Here is a 6,292-nt window from a genome sequence, read left to right on the forward strand (position 1 = left end):
ACAACGATTCGTACGANAACGAGCTACTTTGAGAAGTTTGTTTACGAAAGAAGATCGACAAGTGAATGCCATAATCGACAGTGAAGAGCCTGATTTATACGTTGTCAAAGACAAACTTGTGAATGCCAAACACAGACTTCAAGAATATGATGACAAAATTCAAGATCTCCTTATTCAAATGAAAGATGATCAGAGCTCTGAATATGATTTTGAAGATTGTGATATAATATCAGATAATCACTCATTGTTGTTAGCCCACGTTGATGATTTCCTACAGTCTCTTGAAAAGTCAACTTTCTTCATTAGCCGCTACCAAGTCAGCGAAGCACTCATCTGTCAAACTACCACAGATAGTACTTCCTACATTTGATGGTGATCAACGCAAATGGTACAGCTTTTGGGATGTATTCGAAAGTGAAATTCATAGCTGTAAGGATATATCTGATGTCACAAGGTTCAACTATCTGAAAGGTCAGCTGAGTTCATCTGTCAAGAAACGTATTGAGGGTATCCAAGCCAGTAACGACAACTATGCTTTCTTGGTACAGACACTTCAAGACATTTGTGGTAATCGTACTCTCATCAAAAATTCTTATTGTCTTGCTTTGGTTAACATCTTGAAACCACAGTATAATGCTTCATCTTTAAGAGCATTTTATGATGCAGTCATTAGTGATATCCAATCTCTGGAGACGTTACAGTTGTTACCTGACCATTATGGGGAATTCTATGTTCCAATTCTAATGGAAAGGCTTCCAGCTGATGTTCTAACAACAATTCTCGAGACATACCGATGATAATCCACTTCTTCTGGAGCTGATGGACATTATACATGTCGAGGTCAAGAAATTGGAGCAGATCACCACCATAAGTCAACAGAAAGTCAAGACTATTTCAAGCAAGCCGACAACAACTGTCAAACCAGAAACTCTTCCGTCAGGTAGTGCCACAGCCATGCCAGCTACGTCATCCCCTCAGTCTTCAAGATCTTTCAAAACCAAACTTTTCAATTTTGTCAATTTGTTGATGGTCAACACAACACATTCCAGTGTACACTTTCTGTCGATGATCGTGTCAAAGCTGCCAAGTCACATAATCGGTGTATGAACTGTCTTAAAGATTCTCATTCAATTGAAAACTGTCCTTCACATTGGAGGTGCTCAATATGTAAGGAATCTCATCATACAGCATTCATGGTTCGAATATACTACAGTATGCGTCTACATCATGGAATTCACAAAGATCTGCACCTTCTGCACGGACTGGTACAACGAACGCAGCTTTTACGGGTACAGAAAGTTTAGCTGATACATTGTCAGATGTTAATTCTCCACAATCACAGACCTATTCTTACAAGTTACCAGAACTGCAGTCTTGCGTATTACTGAAGACTGTTGTTGCTCCGGTAAAGAATTGTCCAACTACGTTAGAAACTAACTTCTTCTTTGATGAAGGTTCAACATTGACCTAGATCAAGTCACATGCCAGAAATCTCAAATTGGTTCCATATGGTAAAAGGCGTATTCTCATCGACTCTTTTGGTGGACGTTCCAGTCTGTACGAATTCCCTGTTGGTTCCATCGATGTAATAACAGATGATGGTGTTGTTAGTTTAGAAGTTGTATTCAAAGATCAGATTGTTCAACCCATTAGCTGCAGTGCATGGTCAGAATGTCTACATAAAGATCATCTGAAACAACTACGCTTGGCGAACCAATTCGATCAACTCCATTTTGATGTCCATATATTGATTGGTTTGGACTCCGTCTGGATATTCCTTAAACCGGAAATCATTCTCGGGTTTCCAATGGTACAAGCATCCAGTTTGGGTTATCTTGTTTATGGTCCAGTCAACGACCAAGTATCTTCAGCTGATGGAACTGCGACGCAATGTTTGGTGGTAAAATCTTCTGGACATGATGACGTTGAATGGATATCCACATATCATACAGACTTTGAATTACACGACAAGGTAAACAAGTCACTACAGATTGAATCTTTGGGTATTGAACTGTTCGACGACCAGACGGACTCTGAATTTTTAGAGAGATTCATCAACCAGATAGAGTATCGTAACGGAACGTATTACGCTCCACTACCATGGTTAGACAATCAACCAACACTACAGTCCAATCTGTCGATTGCTCTCAGCAGATTGGAACAGGTCAAGAACAGACTCCTGAAACTTCAACTTTGGGAACCATACTCCAAAATTATTCAAGATCAATTCGAAAAGAATTAGTTGAACCAGTTCCAGATGAAGTGCCTTGGAAGGAAGCGGGTGCTCATTACTTAAGCCACTTTTTTGTTCTTCGTCCAGAGAGTGAAGCAACTCCTTTAAGAGTCGTCTATGCTGCCAATGCTGGAAGAACGTCTCTCAACGACTGTCTCCATACAGGACCTTGTTTACTTCAACCATTATTTAAACTGTTACAAAGATTTCGACTGAACAGATACGCTCTGGTTGCTGACATAGAAAATGCTTTTTTTAAAACCAATTAAAGTCTACAGATATACCTCTGTTTTCTTCGGTGGTAAAAGCTCACCCTTTATATTGAACTCAACAGTTATCTAGCTCTTGTCTAAGTATGTAGCGGATCCAGACAATTTCAAATCACACGTTGCAGCAGATCTCAAAAGCAAACTATACTGCGACAACGTTCAAGTGGTCAAGATGATGAAGATACAGCCATCCAGTATTATCATTCAGCACGTCAGATTATGAGCGAAGCAGATATGAACCTACGCCAATGGTCAACTAATCTAGAGTCGCTTCAAAATAATTAAGCAAGATGGTACTGGATCTACGAAAGAGTATACTATTTTACTTGGTATGGTATGGAATCATCACGAGGATACTATTTCATTCCTGAAGAAAACAATCGTTCCATTTTCACAAGATAAGTTTACCAAACGTTCAGCTTTAAGTTCGGCCTCCTCAACGTTTGATCAATTGGGACTCCTGTCTCCAGTTACTGTCAGAGCGAAGAATATCATCTCAGAACTTTGGAAGCAGAATTATGAGTGGGATACACCTCTCCCTGCCCATCTCCATCTTGAGTACCATGATATTGCGTTGAACATCGAAGCAGCATCAACAATACAAATTCAAAGATTCGTCGACTTCGATAAAGATAAAACCCATACAGCTACACACGTTCTGTGATGCAAGTCCAAATGTTGCAGCTGCGAGTGTACTGTATCTCCGTAAAAAGATAAGGTCTGCTTGATTGCCTCAAAGTTCAAAACCGCTTCTTCGAAACGTCAATACACCGTATCAAGATGGGAACTGGTTGCTATTGTGATTGGTTGTAGATTATCTCGATCGTTGATGGATATTATTTCCAAGGATTACAAAGTAGTTGAATAGTTCTACTGGACAGACTCTAGCATATGTCTCTCATGGTTGTCATCAACCAAGAAACTGGACATTTTTGTAAGAAATCGTCTTGATGAGATTCAACGTTTGTCAGATGTCAGGAAATGGAATCATGTCAGGTCAGAAGATAATCCAGCTGGCTTACTATCAAGAGGTGGTACGGCAGATCAATTCATCGAATCAAGATTATGGTTTTCTGGACCCGACTGGTGGCCTTATCCTGAAAAATGGCCTGAACCTGTTATTACTGATCCTGACGAACCAAATTCGAATGGTAACATAATATGTTTATCTACTGGTGCTTCAAATGAAAGTGGTTCATTGGTACACTTAGCAAGCTTCTTGATGTCTCCAGATACAGTTCTTATGAAAAACTGCTTCGAATATTGGTATATGTTCAACGATTCATACAGAACTTAAAACAGCGTCATCTGGTTACCAGTCAACATCGTGATATCACGCTAAGAGTTATTCCAGTTCCTTCAACAGAAGAAATTCAACGAGCTGAATTCAGCATTCTTGAAGCTCACCAAAAAGAATGTTTTCCAGTTGAACTCGCATACTTACTCAAGAAGTCAAATTCTGGGAAGACCAGGCCTCAACTAGTTCGTCAACTGTGTTTGAGACTCAACTTGGGTAACCTGATTGTCGCCCCCGGCAGACTCGAGCATGCCCAGCTCGACAAAGATGCAAAATTACTGATTCTAATATCCAGGAAGACCCATTTAACGAAACTATTGGTTAAATCTGTACATTCTTCTCAACTACATGCAGGAGTAAGCTCAACTGTCACAGCTTTACGAAGACGTTTATGGTTACCAGCAGCACGTAGTGAAGTATCCAGTGTTCTACGGCGATGAGTTATTTGTCGTTACCATGTTGGCAAGCCCTCCAGACTCCTCCATCTCCAGCCTTACCAGATTTTTGTCTCAACCCCCTTAAACCATTTTCAACGGTTGGTATCGACTTTACGGGTCATCTGATGGTAAATAATGGTGGAAAGAAAGTCCAGAAGTGTTACATTTGTCTATTTACATGTAGCACAACACGAAACGTAAACCTAGAAGTTGTATCTGACATGTCTACAGATCAGTTTTTTCAGGCATTTCGCAGACACACCGCTATATATGGTATTCCCAGTTCGATACTCTGTGACAACGCTGCAACGTTCCTGAAAGCAGATGAAGAAATAACAAAGTTTTTTAATTGTTTGAATAAACCAGTTGTACAGAATCATCTAACTAACAACAAAGTTATCTACATGAAGCACATTCTGCAAAATCTCCTCACTGGGTGGAATGTATGAACGGTTGATTGGTGTGGTGAAAATGGTAATCAAGAATGTGATACGAAGAGCGCTCATAGATCTGAATGAAATGCAGACACTTGTTAAAGAGGTACACTCTGTTGTGAACGACAGGCCACTCACATACGTATTAACGAGTGTTGAAGATCCTGAACCAATTACTCCATCAAAACTGTTATACGGTTATATTACCGCATTACCTCATCCGGGTATTGATCCTGATGTTGAAGTAGACGAAGATTACCGACTTCATGATGGTTTGAACAAGGCGATGCGACATCGAGCAGCAGTGTTTCACCATTTTGTCAATCGCTTTAAATCTGAGTATCTGTCGACTTTACGAGAGAGGCACGCCTACCAGTTAAAGAAGACTGAAGCCAGAACAAATCTCATAAAGATTGGGGATGTGGTATTGGTGCATGTTAAAGATTGACCCCGAAGTTTATGGAAACTTGCTCTTGTGAAGGACTTAATCCGTGGAACTGGTGGTTTTGTTCGTGCTGCGTCAATCCAGACTAAACATGGTGTTACCAATCGCATTATTCACCTACTTTATCCTTTAGAAGTTTCGGAACCAAAGGAATTCTTTACGGACACCATCTCTTATATTCCACAAGTAGAGACTGTTCCCTCGAAACGTAGCACGAGACGTGCCATTCGCCCCCGCCCCAAATTTGTGGAATCTTCAGAAAGTGACAATTAAAGTTCGGTGTCTAGGACTAATATAATGTATTAACAACAACACGAAGGTGTCCCCAACGCAGACTACAATAAACGAACTTGTACCAAAGACACTTGCTAGCATGTCGTCATACAGTCAACAACGTGGCATGAGGTTGTAACCATCTTTTCCTCTATGTAAATCACTGTAATGAAGTTATTTAAAATACACAACATGAAGTCCTACATTCCAGTCAGTCTCAGTGGTTGTTGTAGTTGGGGAGCATAATGAAAATAACTTGAGGTTAGAAGGGAATGTACAGCGAATGTAACAGTATATGCTAGCGTGAAAATGTCGGGATCAAATTTTGCAAATAAGTCAAACTGGGTTTAGGTATATATAAAGTAAGATGAAAGTTGTGATGAAAAATGCAAAAATATATATTTAGGTGATAAATAACGCTAATAATGATGTGAAAAATTATAAGTAAAACAAAAACTTACGCAATTGACACGAACCGGTTTTCGAAGTATTATCCTTTTTCAAGTGTCGAGGAATGGTTGAGAAAACTGGATTGAACCCAATATCTATTAGTTTTAAGATTCTTGATTGTATTGTTAAACCGGTTTTATTATACGGTGCTGAAGTATGGGGATATGAATATAGAAAAGACATATAATCGTTCAGTCACAGTTTTGCAAACGTTCCCTTCAAATTCACAAGAGCAGTTCCTCAGCTGGTGCAACTGGAGAGTGCGATCATTACGAACTGGCAGTATGTTATATGCTAAAGATATCAAATATTGGATACGACTCATAAACTTAGATTATAATAGATTACCAAGTCAAGTGTTATGTCTGTTAAAGAGGCTCGATTCTGTAGATGAGATAACCTGGGTCACCAAAGTTAGATTATTATTAAGCTCCGTTGGCTTTGGATATGCTTA

The sequence above is a fragment of the Lottia gigantea genome (assembly GCF_000327385.1).
Source record: "Lottia gigantea unplaced genomic scaffold LOTGIsca_109, whole genome shotgun sequence".
Taxonomy (NCBI): domain Eukaryota; kingdom Metazoa; phylum Mollusca; class Gastropoda; family Lottiidae; genus Lottia; species Lottia gigantea.